Raw genomic sequence first — 25,211 nt, 5'->3', positions numbered from 1 at the left:
TTCAAGGATCTAAGCTAACAATTAGGATGTCTTACAAGAGGGAAATTCCAAGACTTAATAGGGACAACTTCTTAGCATGGCAGAGATTGATGAGACTTCATCTGGTTTCTATTGGTGATTTAGGGCTGAAGTACCTTGATGAAAAATATGCAGAAACTACTGGTACATTATCTGTCAATGATATTCCTGAAAAGAAGACTCATAACAACATGGTGATAGATATTGCATCTGCTCTAAGTTATGAAGAATTTGATGACATCAAGGATTGCAAAACTACCTTTGAAATGTGGAACAAAGTAAAAGAGATCTATGAAAGTGATGATAATGTAAGAAGAGCCAATGTAGAAAGTTTGAGAGAAAAATTTGATCAAATGAAGATGAGAGAGGATGAAAACATAGAAAAATATGTTGAAAGAGTTAAAGCAAGTGTTAGTGCAATCAAAGCATCTGGAGGAGATATCAAGGGGGAAATGGTTATAAGTAGAGTTCTTAGAACTCTACTTCCTATTTATGCAATCAGAGTTTCTACAATTCAAGAAAGAAGATGTGAAACAAATCATAAGATAAATTTAGAGGCCATAGTTGGAAGATTGACTACATTTGAGCTAGACAACTATGATAATTCTGTTCCAGTTGCCAAGAACATCGAATTAGCATTTGAAGCCAAATTTTTACTCAAGGAGAAAGGCAAGAAGATAAAGGATCCTCAATAAAATAGTGATGAAGAATTAGAATATAGTTCAAATAGTGATCTTGAGGTGGTTAAAGCTTCACTAGCAAGGAAATATTCAAGAGGCAAAGGGAAATACAAAGGTAAGGTTCCTCTAATCTATTTTTCTTGTGAAGAAATTGGACATATTACTACTAGGTATCCAAATAAGTAGAATAAGGATGAGAAGAAAGGTTAGAAGTGCAATGGCAAGAAAGACTTCAAATAACTCAAGGATAAAGGTAAGAAAACATGTTTCATGGCTAAAGATTCAAATGGCTCTGATAATGAAGAAGAAGATGAAATTGTTTACATTGCTGTAAAGGATAAATCTAATAATGATAAAGAAATGACACTCATTTCTCATGTAAGAAAAAATGATACATGGATTATAGATATTGGTTGTTCTCATCACATGACTAGTGATAAAACTAAGTTTGAATATTTTGAAGACTATGATTGTGGCAGTGTGAGATTTTGTTATAATGAACCTTGTTGCATAAAAGAAAAAGGAAGAATTTCTCTAACCAAAGAACTTGTATTTGATAATGCATATTGGGTAGAAGGACTAAAACACAATCTGTTGAGTGTGGCACAACTACTCAATAATGGATTCAAAGTTGAATTCATGCATGGAAAAGAAAGATTGCTAGATGGCAAAGGAAAGCTGATTGGATCAGGCACTCAAACAAAAGGTAACTTGTTTTATCTTGAACTTGATGAATGTTCATGTCTTATTGCTCAAGTTGAAGAAAGTTGGTTATGGCAGAGGAGGTTGTGTCATGTGAACTTTGATAAATTGGTAAAAATAAGTAAATTTAGGAAAGTAAGAGGCATTCCTAACATAAAGAAACCTGAGGTTGGTCTATGCAAGAATTGTCAAATTGGTAAGATGGGAAAGACTAGCTTTAAAAGCAAGAACTATTAGTCTAATTTTTTTTAGAAATTGTGCATAGTGATTTGTGTGGACCTATTGGAATTGAAAGTTATACTAGTGAAAATTTATTCATTCATTTTGTTGATGATTACTCAAGAATGATGACTATCATGTACCTAAGAGAGAAATCAGAATCATTTGAAAAGTTCAAATGGCATTTGGCCAGAGTAGGGAAGGAAATATGAAAAAGACTGAAATATTTAAGGTAAGACAAAGGTGGTGAATTCATTTCACATTAGTTCAATATCTTTTGCATTGAAAGGGGAATCAAAAGACATGTTTCAACAATTGGAACCCTTGAACAAAATGGAATAGCTAAAAGAAGGAATAGATCTATCATGGACTGTGCAAGAACCTTAATGATTGAAAAGAGCATTGCTATCAAATACTGGAAGGAAGCTATCAGCACTGCAGTTCATACCTTGAACCAAGCACAGCTAAAGAAGGACTCATTCAAAACCCCCTATGAGTTATGGTATGGCCACAAACCTAATGTAAGTTACCTAAAATTATTTGGAAGAAAATGTTACATTTTGACTCACAAAGTCATAGTAAGTGCACAAGTATAAGTTGATGAGTTTGCAGAAAGAACTAAAGAAGAAAGCAAAAGAGAACCTAAAGACTATGGGAGGTTTGTTTTCATTGAACCTAATATAGTGCCAAGAACACCTATCAATTAGAAATCTTCTACTCCAAAATCTTCTGTAACATAGTTGCAGGAAGTTCAAATTGAGCTAATGCCTACTGAGTTGCAAGGATCCAAGTTGCAAATAGAACCTACCAAATCAATAGCTACTAAGCTCGAGTAATGAGAACCATAAGTTGAAGCACAAAAAGATAACAATGCAAGTCATTCAAAAGGCAAGGAGCCTACGCTAGCCAAGTATGTCAGGAAGCATCATGCACTAGATGAGATCATTAGAGACAAATTTGAAGGAATAATGACAAGAAGTAAGTTGAAAGGCACTTGTTTCCTTGCTGATTTTTAACATAGAAATGTTAAAGATGCATTAGAAAATGAAAGTTGGATTGAAGCTATGAATGAAGAGAAAGAACAGATAGAGAAAAAAACAACATGGACACTTGTACCTAGGCCTAAAGACAAAAATGTGATTCAAACTAAGTGGGTATTCAGAAACAAGTTAAATGAAGATGGTAAGGTGTCAAGCAACAAAGCTAGATAGGTATGCAAATGATACTCTCAAGAAGAAGGTGTAAACTATGGAGAGATTTTTGCTCCTATTGCAAGATTGGAAGGTGTAAGAACCTTACTTGCATATGCTACATACAAAGGATTCAAAGTTTATCAGATGGATGTCAAGTCAACATTTCTCAATGGTATACTAGATGAAGAGGTTTACATTGAATAGCCTAAAGGTTTTTTTGATCCAAACAAGAAGAACATGGTCTACAAATTATATCAAGCATCATATGGTCTAAAACAAGCCCCTAGAGCATGGTATGAAAGACTGCATAACTATCTTATTCAGATTGGTTTTTAGAGAGCTAATGATAACAGTAGCTTGTACATAAAGGAAGGACTAGATAATAATATTGTTTTGGCATAAATATTTGTAGATGATACTTTGTTCACAAAAAATGATGATCTTTGCAATGAATTTTTAGAAAAAATGAACAAGGAATTTGAAATGTCAATGTTTGGTGAGATCAAATTCCTTGTTGGTCTTCAAATTCATCAGAGTAAGAATGGCATCTACATCACTCAATCTAAATACATCAAGGAGATATTGAAAAAGTTTGGTATGGAAGACTGCAAACTAGTTGGGACTCCTATGTGTATTGGATTGAAACTTACCAAGGATGATGAATCAAAGGAAGTGGATCAGACATTGTATAGATCTATGATTGGAAAGTTGCAGTATGTAGTGCACACAAGACCCAACATTTCCCTTGTAGTAGGAATTATAACAAGATTCTCAGCAAAACCAAAAGAAAATCACATGATGGCAATCAAAAGGATCATCAGATATCTATTTAAAAGGAACTAAAAGTTATAGATTATGGTATAAACTTGGAGGAAATTTGGATTTCAAAGTGTTCACTGATGCAGATTGGGTAGGGAATGTTGATGATAGAAAAAGTACCAGTGGAGGAGCTTTCTTTCTTAGAAATAGGTTGGTTTCTTGGACAAGTAAAAAGTAGAACTGTACATCCCAGTGCATAGCAGAGGTTGAATATGTTGTAGCATTAGTAAACTGTTCAAACATTGTTTGGTTTAAACAGTCATTGGAAGGTATGAAGCAAGAAATTAAGGAACCTATTGTTATGTTTTGTGACAATACAAGTGCAATCAACATATCCAAAAATCTTGGGATGCATTCAAAAAACAAGCACATTGCAATAAAGTATCACTTTGTTAGAAAATTGGTGTAGGATAAAGAAATCAGATTGGAATATGTCCATCCAAAGGAACAAATTGTTGACATATTCACAAAGCCTTCACCTAAGGATGCATTCTTGTATCTAAGAGGTAAGTTAGGGGTCATTCTTCTATATAAAGCTCACTAAAATACAGTTTTAGTGATGCATCAACAGAAACAGAATTGAAGATCTATCAATTGATGTAGCAAAGTAATGAAGACATTGCATATGAATCAGTACTTAAGGTACATTGAATCTCATTTAAGTTTGAAGTTGTGTTGTCTTTGGCATGTATTGTCAAAGATAGAGAGTTTACTATCATATCTTTCTAAAATTTGCAAGAAAAAGAGAGTTTATGTAAGAGGGAGAGATTACTATGAAAGAGGGAGATTACTATAATAAAATATAAGAAGCATTCTATCAAAAAAGTCTAGTTCTAAAATTTCATTTTGCTATGATATGTTATGTTGCCATTACTGCCAAAGAGGCAGATTGTTGGATAAAATTTCTCAATTGTCTGTTGTCTTTGATGTTACACAAATGTCATATTAGTCATTAGATAGAGTCTACTGAGCTCAGTTGGTCAGCAAGGCAAAAGATAGAGTCCAATGATCTCAAAAGGTTAGCAAAGAAGGTTTACAATGTCTACCAAACATTCTCAGGCTTTACCTTGTGTAGAAAGTTGTTACCGAGCTTTCAAAGTTAAGCAAGAAAATTTAGTTATTGCCAAGCTCACTCGGTCATCAAAGGGAAATTTGGTAGAGATGGTTCTTACTGAGCTCTCATCTTCAGTGAAGGAAATTTAGTTCTTACTAAGTTCACTCAACAGCCAAAGGATTTTGCAGATTTTGTAGTATTAATTGAATTGAGATGGTTAACTTGGGAAATTATTTCTAAAAGTAGTGCTTACCAAGCAAGGTTCGCCAATGAAGGATTTCACTGTTTTGTGAAATAAAGTTTATTTGTTTAATATAATATTTGTAGTTGCCTGATGAATGTTTTATTGGTAAATGTAACTTATGAATGAGCTGACTTGATAATCTTAATGGTATATATAAGAGGTCAAGTTTCAAATTCGAAGTGTGTGATGGATTTGATGTGATTCGAATGTAAATGAGGACTGATTATGGTGAAAGAAAATTTTGAAGGATGACCAGAGATCATTGAGGAGTAGCAAAGCTATATTTGATCGAGGAGGATCTAATGGGGCAAAATAGGGATTTATAATCAGCAAATTTAGTTGCATCATATTCAAGTCAATTCATTGTTACTTTCTAACCATTGTAGCAGTGATTTCAAAATCTCTTAATAGAGTTGGTTTAATAGCCATTTTGTAAATCCTCTAACAAGGTGATAGTTTAGTTGAATTGTTCTAAAGACCTCTAGTAAGGTCACTCTTAACAGGGTGATTAAATCCTCTAACAGGGTCACACCTAATAATGTGTATTGTAACCTTTAACAGGGTTGGCTCCTAACAGGGCTTGCTTCAGAAGAGTGAAAATTGGTACATAGTTACTTGGTGGTTTTTCCCATATTGGGTTTCCACGTTAAATTTGGTGTCTCTTGTGTTCATGTTATTCACTTTTGCATGCATGCTAATAATTATGAATTCTTAAAGATGAGTAACAAGTTAATCTACCGAGTTATAGCATTTTGTGATGTGTTTACTGAGTGACAATAGTAACTAGTTATTTAAGATATCTAAGGGATATGTATTTGTTTTTGTGGTAAATGATTCAATCCCCCCCCCCCCCCCCCCCCCACCCCTCACCCCTCCCTCTCAGTTACTTCATCTATAATTCCAACACATCCTTCTATGACTAGATAGGTAGAGGATAGAGAGTTGAGATTACCACCTCCAACTACCCATATCTAAGACATAGATCCCAAGTTCTAGGAAAGAGATCTAGGTATGAAGAATGATATAGATTTATTAAATGAACAATAATAATAAAATTGATTTAATTAAAAAAATATGATTTATGTTTCTACTACAAAGGAGTGGAGATCCTTTGTGAGGGATATCCTAATGGAAATGGCCTTGGAGGAAAGGATTCCCTCCACTTCATAGATCTGATATGTGAGGAGACATGATGCCAAATGTCACTCAAACATCTTTGCACCTATAGTAGTAGATTAGTGTTGATGTGATAATAGGTAGATCAAGAAGGCCATGAGCTATAGGACCTATGTAGGTCTCATAGCCGATCAAAGAGGAGTATATATAGGAGTCACACATATGTGTCAACTACCCATTTGACAACTTCTTTATCGCATCATAGAGGAGGGAGATTGGGATCTCACTATCCCTTGGAGGAGAGTTGATTTTACTATTTTGATATATAGGGTACATTTTCTATCTAATGCCTATTTATGTACACAAAAACAATTTGATGATGATATACATGTGAACATGTTTTAATATTCTTTCTTATTATTAATTTGCATAAATAATTACATAAACAAACACAAAAATATATAAATGAAGATATCAAGTACTTATCATTCTTACAATTACTTTTAGATTAGAAAAGGGGACAAATGCCATCATTGAAAATAAAGAAGAAGACTAACCATGATAATGACATAAATGTATAATATTAATAGGTTTTTAGAAAGGTACATCATTCATATCAGCAATTTTGTATGCATGAGTTCTATAAAATTCTATAATAATATAAGCACCTAACTAGTTAGGACTAAACTTACCTTTTTCACCTTGTAAGAAATTTACATTCCTTTGATTCTCACAAAAAAAAAAAATCACCTAAAAAATGTATTATTCAATACCTTTATCATTATATTTCTTTTCCAACATTTTATGATAAGCCATGATGTGTTCAAAAATATTGAAATGTTGTTCATCCAGCATCTCAAGCTCTTGTAAATGCTTTTTGAGAAAAGTATCCTTGTTAATTATGCCCTTGGAAGAAGCTCTCAAAGAAAGAATCTCTAATTCTAAAGGCATTACTGCATGCTCTGCATAAACTAAGTTATATAGAGATATTCCAGTCACTATTTGAATGTACCTATTCTATAAGCCCATAGAGCATAAACCAACTGAGTGTGCCAATCCTTATCATATTTACTAGTCATCTTCTAAAGGATCTATTTGATAACCTTATTAGAGGCTTTAACTTGTCCATTATATTCAGGGAAGTAGAGAGAAGAGGAACAATGTTGGATACAATATTTCTCCAAAAAAGGTCTTAAATTCCTTGTTTTTAAATTGAGCTCCTTTATCTATGATGATAGCCATAGGGATACCAAATCTAGTGATAATGTTTTGAAGAATGAAGTCAAAAATTACATTTGCAGTGGTAGAGCATGAAAGTATAACTTCCAGCCACTTAGTGAAGTAATCTATAGTAGTAAGAATATAAGTATGGCATTCAGAAGAGGAAGGAAAAATCTTACCAATAAGATGAAAGCCTTACACACTAAAAGGCTAGAATTGAACTTGAGAATGCAGAGAATACATAGAAGTATGAATAGGATTATTATGGTGTTGACACTATGATTTTTTTTGAAAAAAGGTGAATGAGTATTGTTCCATAATTTTTCAATAATATCCCATCCGAAGGGGTTCTCTAAATAAGTATTTTCTACCAAAATGCCCCCAGATGATCTAGCATGGGATTCTTACAAAACTATAGGGATTTTAGATTTTGTAAGGAATTTGAGGAGACGAGCATCATACTTGACCTCTTATAAATAACATTAGAAAAGATGATGTAATGAGCTATGAATAACTTTTAATAACCTAGAAAAAAAGCTATGAATAACTTGTATTTTTCCTTTCAAGCTAGGAAATTGCAAGATATTGCAAGGAGGAGACATATTGACTATAGAACCAATTTTCTCTCTATCTAACTCAATACCTTTGTTAAATATGATAAAGCTTAGAAATTTTCCACTATCAACCCCAAAGGCACATTTTTGCTGATTTCGATACATATTATAATTTTGTATCCTCTTAAAGAATTCTCTAAGGGTAGGAACATGTTGATCACATTTAAAATATTTATATATAATATCATCCACATAATCTTCAATAATCTTATGAAGATAGTCATGAAAAATAAAAGTCATAGCTTGTTGATAAGTAATGCTTGCATTTATTGATCCAACATGCATCATTACCTAGTAGAATGTTCCTCGAGTAATAAAAGTGATCTTGTATTCATCATAAGGAGGAATAAAAATCAAAATATACCTAGAGAATCCATCCATAAAAGTTATTAATGCATGTCCAATAGTTTTTGAATAAAAAGAATCCAAAACTAGGGGGTTGGCCTAATACAAACTAACTGGTCAACTACTAGTGGAAAGCCATCACAACTAAACAAACCCCTATTGCTTCTTGATAAAAAAACAAAGTTTGAGACCACAATTAGGAAAGTATTAGCAAGCTTAAACAAAATCCATGTCATCAAACTTAAGAAACTATAGAAAGGTATTAACAAAGGCATGACAATCTTGCAACCTAATAAGTACAGGAAGTAGTAGATTAATAGCATAAAAAAAAAGGAGGGAACCCTTAAGATTTCTTGGCCTCTTTCCTTCCCAGGAGGATGTTTTCCAAGTCTTCTACTAGGAATTCAAATAGAATCTTAGAGTCCTCCCTTGACAAGTCCCCTTCAACATCCATAAGTAGGCATAGAGTGGTAGTAGCTACATGTGTCACTTTGATCATGAACTTGGTTAAAAGGTGTATTCTCTCCTCCAGTGCATGGATTCTCTCCCACACCTCATTAGCATCTTTTTGCAACTTACCCAAATGGCCATTAGTATTAGCCTTTGTAGTATCCTACACAATCCAGGGGTTAGTAACATTTATGGAAACAACCTTAACAGGGGATGAGATCATTGTTGGGGAAGGCATCCTATCCACCGTATTGGGGAATTGATCCTTAGTTAGGTCCACACATCCCAAATCAACTGTCGCTGAAACATGCACCACCTCCTTTTTGTCCTTTCCTTCTCCTAAGTCTAACCTAGAGGAGTCTAAAGTCTCCTCTTCCACCTCCTCTATACCTCTGACCCCATAGTTTACCACTTTTTCCTTCATTCTCCATTTGGGGCAGCCCAAATCCTCAGAATCTGACTCATCCTCCTATAAGGCTCCCTCCTTCAACTTTGTCTCCCTAACCTCCTCATACCCCCTCTCCCCTCCTCCTCTAATTCCACTAGTACCTTCTCCTTTCCTTTATCTAGTTTCTCTTTTTTCCCCATGGGGGAGGGATTCACCAGGGACCCACTAGGTGAGGGTTGTGGGGTAGGGGTCTAGTAATCATGATCCTAAGTGGAACAATTTGGGACCAAGGGTGTGGGTGGACAGGAATGCCAATTTTCACAATCCTAGGGGGGACTAGGGTGAGGTGGAATTGATACAACCCAAAAATTAAACCCTAGTGTAAAACGATAAAATTTAACCCCTTTTTCATTTTTTCTTTCACATCAACAACTTTTTTCCTCTAAATCATGTAGCAAGAAGAGTGGAAGCAAAATAAAATCTAAATGAAAAGAATGATTAAGGAGAGGAAAGTGATAGTAGTAGCAGACTCCATACCTTCCTTCTAGGGTAATATATTTCATCAACACCAAAAAAACCTCATTACATGGGTCAGAAAGCTTCTCCCACATAAAACCTCCCCTATGCCAAATTGGTTCCTCACCATCGACAAAAAAACATTGCAAGGTCACTTCATCTATCACCCTTGTCACCTTCTTCCATTTCCTAATCTTCAGAGCTAAGCCCGTCACCATAGCAATCACCTCCTCCAAAATATGAAATGAGATACCATTTATCATAACTCTATGATTCTCCCAAGAGTTAACAAGTTGCATAGAGCAATTCTCATCATGACCATTAAGTGCCTCTATGAACAAGAAAAAACCACCCTCCTTTAATGAGTACCACACTAAGGGCTTCTTCATATTTTCATTGATCACATCCAGTTCAATGCACATCAAATCACCACCCACCTTTGCAATTTTTTCCTCTCCTCTCTTTTTCTTTAGAATCTAGACACAATTTCTAAAAAAGACTTCACATTTAGATAGAAAAACCCAAAAGTGGAGATGATAATCACAATTAATTGTAATAATGAAACCAACCAAATTAGTAAGAAAGATCACGTGTCGGTGACCATGATCTATTCCTCAATCATTTCCATCATTCCCAATGCACATCAACCCTTTAAAAAATAATTCTTTTCTCTGCAGGGTGTATGATGACACATATAGGGAAATAAAAAATAAATCCCTCATTTCAAATTTCCTATTTTTAGGCCATGAGTGATAATTATTACCCATACCCGACCCTGTACTCCTTCCCACCTATGCATCAAGGACATGCCTTCCCTACTAGCTCAACAACATTATGCAAAATAACTAGCTATGATTCATCATTTTTAACTTCGTGGGATAGTAATTCCCTTACCAACTTTGGCAATGCATTCCAATTTCTCCAACATCTAAGCTCCTTCACCTTTAAGCCAATCGCTACAATTCCATTGGCCACACTATTTCCCTCGTAAAATATGTGATTCAAATAAAACCTATTGAGGATGGTTAATTGGTAGTTTATATCATCAATTACCCATTTGATACCCCAACCCTCCCTCATATTACTTTCGATAGTCTCAATAATTATTTTAGAATTACCTTCAATTTGCACATGCCTCCATCCCACAATTATAAACAGTTTTAAGCCCCAATACAAAGCTATCACCTCTATGATATTATTTGAAACATTCCCTAATGGACTAGTATATGCCAACAACATACTTCCCTTATTGTCCCTAGCTATTTCTCCAACCACTAAACCCTCCTTTCTAGTAGCTCCATCAAAATTGAGTTTGACCCAATTATCAAGTGAGGATTTCCATTGGCTTATTTTTCTAGCCATAAGATTAGAATTATCAATCTCCATAATCCCTTCCACCAATGACTAGCACTTGGCCTCTTTTACCTCTAGGGTGGAATGGGGGAATGCCAATTTTCTCCATTTGCTGCAACTAATATTCTCGAATATCAATTTGTAGATCCTTTCCACGACAACATTCCTCTCCCTCTCCTTATTCTTGAACACCCTATTATTTCACTCTTTCCAAATACCCCAACAAACATGGGGGGAATGATCTTCCATAGAATTCTAAGGAGGGCATGGGTAAAGGGGCCTTGTTAGTTCAACAAATAGCCCATGTCCACATTAAACACCCAACTCACCTCCATCTTCTGAAGAATTCTTCCCCACACCTTAGATGAAAAACTACAATGCAGGAACAAGTGGTCAATTCTTTCATCCTCCATCTTACACACATAGCATCTATTTGGTATTTGAAACCCCCACTTCATTAAGTTGTCAATAGCGAGAATTTTCCCATGAATGGTGGTCCACCAAAAAATATTGATCTTTGGGATTAAGTGATTAAATCAAACATTCACCTAGTCATTATGTTCAAGAGTCTTTTCGAACATTAATTTGTAGGTAGATTTAATTGAGAACTCCGCCACCGAGGTAACCTTCCAAATGAACTCATCATTCTTGTCCCTTATTAGGATCCCATACTCTTCCATTAAAGAACTAAGCTCTTCAATTAGTTCCCTTCCAATCAAAACATTCTATTGTAGCTTCACTCTTTCCCATTTTCTTCCTAGGAAAATAAAATCAGCTACCATTCCACCCCTTGGTCTTGTAGTTGATACTGAAGAAACCCAAACTTTGTTTTTGATAAAGGTTTATCCATAAGACATGGATCCTCCTAGAAATTAGTCTGGTTACCATTCCCCACTAGCCACCTAACTCCCTTCTTCAAAAGGGTTCTATTTTTCACAATATTACCCCAGATTTTAGAGCCCAGTTAGATTTTCAAGATACTTAGCTATCAAAATATTACACCAATTAGATTCTCCCTTCACTAGGTTCCACACCATCTTAGTGAGAAGCACATTTTTCCAATTATTTATCATCCTTACTCCCAAACCTCCTCTATACTTAGGTTTGCAAACTATTTCCCAGCTAACCAAATTTATTCTAATATTCTCCCTCCCACTAGACCAAAGGAAGTTACATTGAATTTTCTCCAATTTATTAGCTATACATTGAGTAATTTAAAATAAGGATAGGAAGTACATTGGTATCCCTTGGATGGAGGAGATCAGTAGTTGTAGCTTGTCTACTCTACTCAGAGTTTTTCCTTTCCATCTAATCAACTTTTTTTCCATTCTTTCTAGAATGCCATTCCAAAAGTTCTTACTCATGTCTTTCATAGTTAATGGAAGACCCAGATAAGTATCCAGTAATTCAGCAATGTTGCAAACTAAAATATTTACAATCCTTCACTGTAGGTCAAGGGGTATTAAAGAAGAACACTTTGGTTTTATCAAAATTGATCTTTTGACTTGCATTCATAGCATATATCTCTAGCACTAACTTCCAAGCTTTGGCTTCACCCACTAAGGATTCTCTACTAAGAAAGGTGTCATCCACAAACTACTAAATCACTTTGAGAAGTAGTGTGGATGTAGGTTTAATACCTTTGATTATCCCCCCCTCCAATTTTCTTATGAACACTCTTCGTAGGACTTCAACAACCATGATAAATAGGTAGGGAGAGATAGGATCAACCTGTCTAAGTCCACTCTCCCCACCAAAATCTCCCTAAGATGACCCATTAACCATCACTAAATAGTTGATGGTTTCTACCATCGACTTCACCATTATGATAACCTTATGACTAAGGCCTATCCTATCCATAACTTTTTACAAGAAAGTCCAATTAATACTATCATAATCTTTAGAGATGTTAACTTTCAAGGCCATACTAGGATTTCCACTTTTCTCCATAGAGTGCAAGAATTCATGTGTCATTATAGCAGCATCCAGGATTTGTTTCCTTGGGACAAACCCACTCTAGGTTTTCCAAATGAACTTATTTAACAATAGCTTCAACCTATTCACCATAATTTTTGAGAAAATCTTGTAACTAGAGCTACATAGGTTGATTGGTCTAAAGCCAGAAAGGACCTCTGGGTCTTTAACCTTGGGGATCAATGCAATGAAAGTTCTACTCAAATTTTTAAGAAGTTTTCTAGTTCTAAAAAAATCATGAGCTACTCAAAGGAGATCCAACTTGATAAGCTCCCAAAAGTACTGAAAGAATGCTGAGGGGAAACCATCAGGTCATGGGGATTTATAAGCTTTCATGGAGAAAACAACTCTACAAACTTCCTTCTCAGTCACCATTTGAACTAACTCCTTGTTCTCTTTAGCTGAGATCACCATGGGCATAGACTCAATTAGCCATTTCCTATCATCCTCTTTGAAGTCTCTTTGCTCTTCCAGGTAAGATTTTCTGAAGTAAGCCACTGCCCAGTTTCTATCTCTTCAAGTTTATTCATCTTCACATTATTATCATCTTTGATGCTATCAATAGTGTTTCTACATTTATGAATTGAGGCAGATCTATGAAAAAATGTAGTATTCCTATCACCCACTTTAAGCCACAACACCCTTGATCATTGCTTCTAGTAAGTCTCCTCTCTGATCATCATTTTCTTCCACAATTTTCTATATTTATCCTCCTCCTAGATAGTTTTGTTTGTGGGTATTCCTTCCCCCATATCTTTTTGGAGTTTAATTAAGTTTCCTTCCACCTCAACCTTAGTCTTGAAGATATCACCAAAATATTTTTTCATCCAGGGCAACACATTTCTTCTAACATTCTCTAGCTTAACAGAGAGTCTATACATCGATGTCCCTTCAATCCAGATCCCCCAACACTTAGCCACCCTAGAGCTGAAGTCAGGATGGGATTATCATATTATTTAATATTTAAAAGGTCTTGGCCCTACAAGGGAATCTTCCTTCTAGTTAAAAGGGATAGGTGCATGATCTGATACTATGCTAGGTAGCCCCGTAAGAGGAGAAAGTTATTGCTTCCCACCTTATTAGGACCAAAATTCTATCCAGTTTGACTCGAATAAGGTCAACACCCTTCCTATTATTTTATCATGTGAACTTTAGTCCATGCATCTCCATATCAAATAAATCATTATTGTTTATAAAATCAGCTAGATCGTTCATATTATCATTAAAATCAATCATTCCTCCAATTTTCTCTTAAGGGTATAGAGAGGAGTTAAAATCTCCCATACAAAATGTGTTCTTATTTTGAGAGAGAAAAATTGATAGCTCCTCCCATACTCTATGTCTACCATTTCTAGTATTAGGAGCATACCCATTAACAATATTCCATATCCTATCATCCATCGTATGTTTAGTTATAAGATAGAATTTATAACTATAGATTAAACTACCATTACTAGCATTTGGGTTCAAGGAGGTAGTCAATCCTCCTGACACACCTTCCACTTCACTATAACAAAATTTCACCCCTAGCCATATGTAATTTGCAATATTCTTCAAATTAATCATAGTCATTTTAACCTCCTGGATAAGTAGGATATCAATTTTCTGGTTTGATAGCTATTGTTTGAGGGAAAACTATTTATGAGGGCTATTTAACCCCCTCATGTTCCATGATAGAATAATCATTTTCTACCTTTTATCAAGGATTCCAAAGTGGGATGTCTAACACTTGCCACCTCCCTTGCCTTTTGCTTTTGTCTCTTACTTTGTTTTCTTAAATTCCCTACATCCAACCTTAGTTTCACTACCATCTCAAGTTTCCTTGAAACCCTTGTCTATCTTCTCTATCATATCAATTTTTAGTAAATTCATCTTCTGAATCATGAAAAATACTACACATCCTTATCTTATTTTTTTCCTTAGAGACAACCATAATGATAGAATTCTAGGGGAATAATTAACAAGATGGATAAAACCATCAACCAAGAGTTTTTTTTATCTTAGCCTTAACAAGAAGAGCAATGATAGGATTCATTCTACAAATATTTTTCTTAACAACCTTAGCATTAGGTGTCAAAACTATTTTGTGAGTGACAATTTTAGTATCAATTCCAAGCATATTAGAATATTTTCATGAAAAGATATATCACAAAAGTAAAAAAGAAACTTGATAAGCTAGTTTTGTTCTATCTCATTCAAATATTTTCCAATATTAATAACCTTATAGAATCATCCTGAGTAACAAATACATCTATCATTTCAATGATTAATAGACTACACTTGTATCATTCCTCCATAAAAGGAAGAGGATCAACATGTGGTTATTATTTATTTTCTTCTCCAAAAAATTTGTTAATATCCAAACAATAAAATTTTCTCTTGTAATTGTTGAAAGAAGTTAAATCCTCATATGCACCTAGGAATTCATCCAAAGCATCATTTGAGGAGAAAAAATCTTGAAAAGGGATTGATCAAATATGATAAGTTGTGGGTTTGATAAATTTAAAGGTACCCTTGCAAATATGATTCACATTTGGAAAGAATTAAGATTTTGTATTTAAGGATTATAGTCCAGTCCATAAATATGGTCATAACCACCATTAAACAAAGGGATATGTAGTCTTTGTTCAAACTCTCCACATCCTTGACCATTGAACGTGTGTTTAGTGAGTGAATGGTATAAAGACTGTAATGATTAGCCATGTGAGAGATACTCAAAGGAGAGATGAAGTTATTACTCAACTCTCGAAAAAAAGTATTTGAAACAACATTTTCTTCCTTAGGTTGTTTAGATGTGTTGATGAAAGAGATCTATCAAAGACCTTATATTCCCCAATGAATGCCAGGTTAAAGTCAAAAGTAGCCTAATTATTTTTAGATGAAAAAAAAGAAGGTTCTTCAATAGATTGATTATTAGTTTCAATTTTATTTGTTAGTTTATCTTTCATAGGTCCCAGCACCTTAGAATATTCAACATTATAACAACAATTAGTTTTATCATTCGTATGAAGAGTATAAATCATATTGTCATAGATAAAATTGACCTTGCAATGAAGAGTAGAGGGAATAACGTGCATATTATGTAACCATGGTCTTACTAAAATAAGGTTATAGTTGACAGATTGAAACATCACATGAATTAGAGACCAACTTTAATAAGAAGGGATATGAATCCCAATTTTTTCCTAGCAATGTTATCAAAGCCATTGATAGGAAGACTATCTAGCTTCATAGTAGACATATCACCATTGATAACTTTCAACATATCCAATCTAAAAACATTCAATCTTGACCCATTATCAAATTAATTTCTTTGACTAATGTTTCCATTAATAAGGATCACAACCATAAGAGCATCATGATTATCTTGAACTTCATTAGGTGGTAAATTATACTCAATAAACATAATTTTAAGAGGAGAAGATCTAGAATGAAATCAATCTAAGAAGTAAATAATGATATCTTGATTATGTGGAGGTTCAAGAAGAGTAGATAAATTCTTCTACAAATCTTCATGGTAGGTAGGGGATGTTTGAAGAGGTTCCCATAAATAAATCTTAGCGGGAGTAGCACATAATTACTCAACTGAATCACACTCTTTTCCAAAGGAACTAGCTAAATGAGCTAGCTAAGAAGGTGAAAAGGTGTAGGAGCTATCAAAAATTTGGTTAAGGATAATTCTATAAGTATGAGCAACTAAAGTATAATGAGGTTTCCCTTTAAGGACTATACAGAGTTTATCATCTTGAGGAAATCCCTTAAGAGTGATAATGGATTGTTGAGGTAGACATTCTTTAAGAGTAATAATAGGTTGAGAGAATCACCTAGGTTTAATACTACACATAGTATCACACATAGAAAGTATGACATAACCCTATTTTAAAGTTTTTTTGTGAAAGATGTAGAGAAAGTTGTAGGAGGAAAGAATTCAATAAATATTTGATACTTTTCATATGACTATTCACTAATAGACACCTTTAAATGTTTATAAGTAATAAACACATCATCAAAATAAACATGAAAGAAATCATACATCTTGAAGAAAAGAAATGTCACTCAAGAAAATGTAAAATGCAGAGTAATCCTAATAATGCATTATATTTTTGTATGTATATTTGTGTGTGTGTGTGTGTGTGTGTGTGTGTGTGTGTGTGTGTGTGTGTGTGTGTGTGTGTGTGTGTGTGTGTGTGTGTGTGTGTGTGTGTGTAATTTATGAATGTAATGCATAAAAGAAAAATTGAACTACAAGGATCAAACAAAAAGAGGGATCATTTTAGGTTCAGTAAAATGTTTAGGAAAGAAATGACACCAATGATAAACAATACAAAAAAGACTAAGTAAGTCAAAAAATTTCTCCCTAATCCATTCAAAAAAATAGAAAGATGGCTTGTAAGCATAAATTTCAATAAGACCTAAATTTTTTTAGCAGAAACCTAAATAGGGTAAAGGGATGCCAATACAAAATTTAGAAACTCATTAAAGAAGTGCATTAGAAACTTCTTGTTGATACAATGTAAAGAAGAGATATGACTAGTATATATATGAAATACAAAATAAATCCCAATAGATGAAAGTAGATATGCTAAGAAGGAAAATAAAAGACAAGGTAATCATCTCAAAATGCAAAGAGGAAGATGTAGTTTTTCTCCAAAACTTTCAAATCTAATCTATTTTTGAATTTTTTTTCATGGAGCTTAGAATAAAATGATGAAATGAACAAAAATTAGAAATATCTATAGAATATGAGATTGAAGTACAAGGTCAACTTGGGAAGACTTCTTGCAACCACATTGATGTATTTCGATGACCTAAAATTGATGACTCTTGAAAGCTTGTAGACAGTAGGTTTATAATTCTTTTCATTCCCACCTACAAATCTATAATAATTGTGTGTGTGTGTGTGTGGTTATAGAGGGGGTTTCCTTAGTCAACCCCCTATTTTGGTGATTTCCACTGCCATGGATAGCCATTAAGAAGAATTACATGTGTATGTGTGTATGTACATAACCCTATATTTGTAGACCTATAATGTAAAAATTCTAAGAATCTACATGATGACTAAAACAATAGAATGTAAGCATGCATGTTTGTAAAATGTATATAAATTTATGAAGATAGAAAGAATTAGATCTAAAGCATAATGTAGAAACTATACCAAGCCCCAAAAGGATAAAGTACTCTAACCAGCTTTGAGATCCATTGGAAACTCCATGTTTGATATATTTTCCTTTCTAGTATTGAATGAAGAATGATAGTCTCTCTTATAATGAAGAATAATAAAATAGCCCTTTCTTTCACCTTGCAATTGCTCAAAGTTAGATTGGGATGCCCACAAGTTCTGGCTCCTTTCTCATCTCATATCATGTCATGTCATTGTATGTTGAAAAGAGGTATTGAATGCCTTTTTATAGGATATTTAATGAAATTAATTTGTAAGATCTAACTACACAAGTGGAATTTTAACAGGAGAGTTAAACATCTTAGATCCCTCAATAACTGAGAAACCCCTAAACTAGGTTTACCTGGGTTGACCTAGTCTTGACTAGGTCAACCTAGGTTTACCCAGTCTAGACAAGGTCGGCATGGGTTGGACTAGTCTAGAATAGGTCAACATAGGTTGACCTGGTCTAGAAGGATGACCTTTAGAGTTTTCTTGTCCAATTTCAAGACTAGTAGGAGTCAGAGATAGAATTGGTGTGTTGTACGATCATTCAGAGATCAAATTTCAGATTTTGAGGTCCTAGAAAGAGTGAATAGTAACAAATTAGGTACTAATGTAGTGAATATGTGAAGAAATAGGGAAATCAAGGATGATTTTTTAGGTCCTACCATGGTTTCATTTAGAAGAAAGAGGAGAAAACAAGTGAACTGTATTTGAGGTGTGAATATAGAATCCAAATAGACTATAGAGGAATTAAGAGTTCTTTAATTGAAGTATGTCCAATTTAATATAGTAAAGTTTAAAGGATAAGGGTAATTTTAGTTGTGAGATCAATGGATGGAGTCATTCAAAGAGGCTTTGATGAAGAAGATTCATCAATTTTATATGGAGAAAAAAGTTCAATGCAGAGTTATATTTCCTGAGCATATAGATTCATTGAATTTGAAACTGACAGAGATCTAATGAATGTAGTTTAGTGAAAAAACATAGAAGATTAATGAACAATTCCTTAAACAAGATGTTTCTTGTTGTTGATGTAGATATTGTGAATTTTTGTTGAAGTTGAAGAAGACAAAAGGTTGATCAAGTAGAATGATATGGTGTAGATCAAGAAGATAAAGTGCTAAGTTGAAGGGTGAGTGTGCAAATAAGACAAAAAAGGATCAGAAGAAATAGATAGATAGAAAAAGAGATATAAATAAGAAAGGTTGTGCTAAAACCCGACAAATCATTTCATTATTACTTTCTTAGAATTGTAGTAGATAAAATCTCTTGACTAAGTGGTACTAACAAGTCTTTGAAATCCTATATGGTAGAATTATTTTGAATGTTTTGTAAGTCCTTAAGAGAAGTCCACTCTTTTGAAATGTCAATGAGTCATAAGGTCGAGATAGTCTTCCGTGAAAACCCTTTAACAAGGTCACACTATAAATATGCATGTAACCTTTAAGAAGGTTGTCTCCTAACACAACTCACTTTAGAAGAGTGAAAATATTTGGGTTCCTAGTTCATAGGATGGTTTTCCCTTTATAAGGTTTTCGAATTAAATACTTGTGTCAAATAGGTGATTTCTTATTGTGTTGCATGTTTATTTCATGTTAACTATTTATTGTTGCATCTCGATATAAGCTAGATAATTACTTTAGTACTTGGTATATTAAGGAATAATAAGACATACTAATATCCCAGTTTGATGTAAACATGAAATTAGTTTGAATTATGATTTTTGATGTGGTTACTAAGTTATTGATATGAATGTTAAAGAAGTTTATGTTGGTACTAAGGTGTTTTTAAGGCCACTAAGATAGCTAGTTATAACATATTCACTCCCCTCTTAGTTATCTAACATAATGACCTTTGAAAATTATGTAAACTAAAAACCTCTGAGAATAATATGTTGGAAATACAATAGGAAATTAAACTCAGAGAGTGGGCGGGGGTGAATCAACACTTGAAACTTCAACCACAAAAATCATTCACCACACATCCATCTCACAATTTATATATGTAAATTGAAATACTAGATCAAACATATACATCCATAGCATGAAAGTAAAAACATTCAACACATGTATGACACAAGATATTTGGTTACCCAAAAACCCTCCAAGGAGAAGGTAAAACTAGGCTGGGGAAAACATCCACAAATCTCTAGTACTGTAGTAATAAAGTATATCTAATGAAGGTTATGTTCATGTTTCAAACTATCAGGAAAAGTAAATTTGATACTAATATGGTGAAGAGAAAATTAGTCTAAGTATTAGCTTATCCCTATGGTCAACTACGAGGTTTTCAGTCTAGACCCAACTTCAACAAAATCACAACGATTTTCAACTCTTTAGGTTCTGCAAAACCAAGGTGGGTACACCTAAGGGATAAAAGGGATTCAAAACAAGATATCATCTGTATGCTTCACTTTCTTGATGATATTTGTTTACACTACTTATCCCTTATAGTAGATATTTGGCCTTAATTCTTCTCACATTTATAGGTAAGTCTGGGTTATAGTAGCTAGCCATAACACATAGATTGAATGCAAATAAGTGATGACTAGCTATTAAATTCTTCATTAATGACGGTAATAATGATTTGGATTTTTAATTTGTGCTTCATGTAATTATATGATCTATTCTCATTAAAACTAAATAAAATGATTAGTACCTCATCCATTGGCATTTAGAGTCTAACCAGGAATTTTGATTTGATCAATTGCATTACAATCAATATTATCAACAATTTACCCTAAACCTAATTCTTATGCATATCCTCCTTACTGACTAGAAATCCTATCACCTTATTGAAGCCTTTACTTAATATATCAAATTAAAAGCAATGACAAGTTGATATACAACCTATCCTAGTTGCATTAAATTGAATAAGCTTTACTCAAACAAACTCACGATAACTAGTTATTAACAAAAAAGACAAGATTCAAAGAAAACATATATGGTGGAAACTCTTCTTTGTATTAATTTTCATTAAAAATTACACAATGCTCATGAAAGACTACAAACTACTCAGAATGAGAGAACAGGATCCTGTAAAATGTTATTGTACTCTCAGATTCGTAGAGAAATATACATCACAAAATAGACACCAAGACAACTAGATCAAAAGAAAGACTAGCAAAAAAACAATAAATTACATAAGGGTTCGAACCCTTTCTCCAACCTTGGGATCTCATTTATATAGAATTACATGCAACAAGCTTCAAGCATAGAGAAGAATGACAACTCTCCTTAAGATAGAAAAGATATTTACAAAAGTTACTATCATAAAAGAAAAATAATTGGTGAAACAAAATAGTCCTCATCATGATTATTCCTTTTATGGGACCATTTCTATTGTGGCTTCTTTGTTGCTAAGGAGTTTTTAATTTACCTTGATATAACTTTTATTCCTTGGGGTGTGTGACCACTAGATTTACCTATGATAGACTAGGTTCTAAAGTTGGAAAATTGAGTTTAACTTGTGATTATCCATCTAGGTCATCGTGTACTGACAAACTAATAGTTACACTTAATTCCTCTGCTACCAAGTCATCAATTAATTTTTTTGTATTTGTTTCTATAGTTTATTATTTATCCTTTTCTTCTTCTACTTTAAATTATGCATCAATTATTTGTAACTCATCTTGGTCCACCTCATCTTCATCAGTTTCACAAAATTCTAGATATTTTGAGTGTACAAGATCTGTCGTCTAGTTATTGAAAACTGTCTCATTTTGCCAATTAAAACTCACTATTTCATGTTGCTTCTTTGAAACATATTCCCCTACTTGATCTATTTCAATAAATTCCTCTTTAAAAGAATCGTAGAATACTTGAACCCTAACAACTTCCCTAGTTGTGTTTTCCACCCATGCATGTCACTTTTTGTTTATGATCCTATTGAATCTAAGGCATAAAAAATCATCCAATTCTTTTTCCTATTCTTCTTTATCTTTTAATTTATCTATTTTCTTTAATGCATGGGGGAAATTTTCAAAGTTTCTTCCTATATACTTTGAGAGATAGTTTATGACTCTCTTTTGCAATGCAATTCTTTTACTATCAAAATCTGAGAGATCTTTAGTCAAGTAAAAGGTCTTTTCTATTTGCTCATAAGATAGAATAATGACTGAGAAACATAAGAGAGTGACATCCTTGTCCCTATTATTCCATTTATTCACAATTGGCTTCAAAGCATCTTCACTACTTTTTAGCTCATTCCATATGTTCATTATTCTAGCCAATTATTTATAAAATGTAGGCCAACCAATCTTATCTACGAAATGAATAATTGTTTTTTTCAGTTTGTCTTCATATTGGATATCCAATTCAACATGAAATGCCCAAAGTTTACTCTTCTCCTCTTTAAAATCCTCTGTGTGGTATATAGTAGCTCTATGAGGGGAGTTGACTTGAAAGGCTCAATTGAAGGATGAAGATAAGTAATCCTAGGTTTGTTAGATTGTCTTTGGTAAACTGACATCTTACTTTCAAGCTCAATTTTATTTTTTACTTCTTTATTGTAAGCATCTAGAACCTGTTCATATTTTTCCTATAACTCCAATTTTTTATTATTCTCCTTCTTGGCTATAGCTAATGTGAGGTTAGATATTTCAACATTTAACTCTATAGCGTCATCATTTGAAGTATCTTCCACCCTCTTAACAATCAAGTTTCCAATCATTCCAGTATCATTAGGCTGAGAAAGATTATCTTTGGATCCTCTTCTCAAAGACCAAATTACCAAGGCAACATGATCTTCACTGAGTTTAGCATCTCTAAGTCCTTTTATTGTCTTTCCTTCAGCACTTAACTTGTTGGTGGCATTATTAAAAACCATTGCATCTACAATATCCAAATTTGGTAAAAGAAAAACCCTGGATGATTTTATCATTCTTCATCCCTCTTGAAGGGTCAAATTTCTAAATCTTTGCATCATTTCACCTTTTATTTGATCTCCTATAGTTGCATCTTCCAATTTTTGGATGCTCCACCTTCATCTTATCACATCTTTCTTCATATTTTCCAATATTAATTCTCCATACAAATGGGTAGAAAGCTCTTGATTTGACAAAATTGTCATCTAAAAGAAATTCATGACTAGCTTGTTCTACCACAGGGTGTAATTACTTTCCTCTATAATCAGTAATAGTTAGCTCAAGGATAGGCATGGGAGGTTCCTAAGGATTTCCTTCCTCTAATTAAGCAATAGTAATGAAGACTTTACCTTGGGGTCCTAATTGTTCCATTTGTTCCTTAGTGAGTTGTTCATCTCCTATATGTAAAGGAGATTGAGTGGGTGTGTATTATTCTCTTCAGGACACTTTCTTTTCTTCTATATTCTGACTCTTGGGCCTTAGTTGTTTAGGTCTCTATTCCAAAGTAGTACGAGATGATCCAATTATTTTCTTTCCTTTATCAGTTGTATGCTCTTTATTCCTGATGATGTTATAACCAAGCTTCATTTGAATGAAAAATTGTCCCAATCTTACTACACTGGTAAAGAAAAATATTTTCATTACTTCTCTTGCCTTATTAGGATAAGAATTGATGAAAAGGGTCTTCATTTCATTCATGGTCTCCATAATCTTTGAAAAGGTAATTATCAACTTGGTTAACTTGTCTACTACTGTCTTTGCATTTTTCAAAGTGCTATAATCTTTCTCAAAATAATTAATGAATTCTCAGACCCTAGAATAGACTATCCATTTTTGTTTTTCACTCTCTTTTTCTTGGAGAGAAAATTCATTTCTTATTACATTTTTAGTGAAATAGAATTGATTCTCTCGGGCACTAGTCTTAGCCCTTCCTATAAATAGATTAAAAAATTCTTCACTATCATTAAAGTGAGCATGGGAGATAGCCATTTTGTATGGGTCTAAATTTTTTATATAGAAACAACTAACAACCCTTTGTAATTATAAACTGATGAGAGACTGTACAAGATGGGAAAATAAAACCTCTAAACCTAGAGTTAGTTTTTCTTCTTCCAAACCACCTAATTGCCATAACATCTCAACTAGTTCCACCTTAATAGGTACTTGGTAGGGAAGCACATGTGGAGTTCCTTGGAATCCATTTACTCTGAAAACTATTGGCACTACATATGGTATGATGTTTGCCCAATTATGGGAAACTTTCAAACTACTCATGGTTTCCAAAGGCCTAATGAAATATAATTATTCTTTAGGTATCATGGGATTATCTTTTATTAACAAGATCCTCAATCTAGATGGAATATATCTATCAAGCCTTATAAACTATCCTCCTATGCTTTCAAGGTCATATCTGCACTCCACAATTGAACTAGTAGAGATTCTCCATCATATTCTCTTGTTAACAAAATTTACTTTTCAAAGAAGGTAACCCCTTTATACAAAAAGCATATGCATCAACAAAGAATAAAAAACAAAGGTTTTCTCAATTTTTCCCTTTGCAATTCTACATAGACCTATGTCAATTTCTTCTGCTAGAAAGAATACAAAATCAAAAATAATATCCAATCCAAAGGAAGAGATCTATATCATCATATATATCAAATTTATTGGTACAATCTCTTTCTCATCATCACCAAAAACCTTGCACAAAGTCACATAAATATCTATAGCACTAGAATTGAAAAATTGTTTCTTGAAAGACTCTTTAGTTGATGTTGTGACAAAAGTTAAGCTTCCAATTGTGGCCAAGTGTCCTCTTAGTGCCCCTTGCCTAATTTGATCCTTGCAAGACAAGTATTCCTTCTCTATTCCATGGAAATCAATGATCTCATGATAATATGTGGTCGTGTCCATTCCAAAAACTTCTTTTATTTCTTCTGCAGTGATTTTCATCAAACATTACCCATCTATTCTCCTCACCATCCTAGTTACTAGATCATACTTTTGGGCTATAGTAGTGAATAGGTCTGAATCCATAAAAACTCAAGGAACTACTAAATTACCTAAGTCAAAATTTTGAATATTTCAATGGGGAGAAAACATTTTCCACTTTAAAAACTACTTTTTTTGTAACCCTATTTTAGAAGTGGTGGCATCCCTAATCCAATTTCTCTTATCAAATAAACCATCTACAGGGTGTAAAGGAAATAATTTCTTTATTTCAGTAGATTCATTAGTAGACTCACTTAATTATTCTAGGAAATCATCATGAATATT

This window comes from Cupressus sempervirens, chromosome 4 (assembly GCF_028749045.1).
Source record: "Cupressus sempervirens isolate cs-2001-9-10 chromosome 4, ASM2874904v1, whole genome shotgun sequence".
Taxonomy (NCBI): domain Eukaryota; kingdom Viridiplantae; phylum Streptophyta; class Pinopsida; order Cupressales; family Cupressaceae; genus Cupressus; species Cupressus sempervirens.
The sequence above is the reverse complement of the archived record's forward strand: the minus strand, read 5'-3'. Positions refer to the sequence as shown.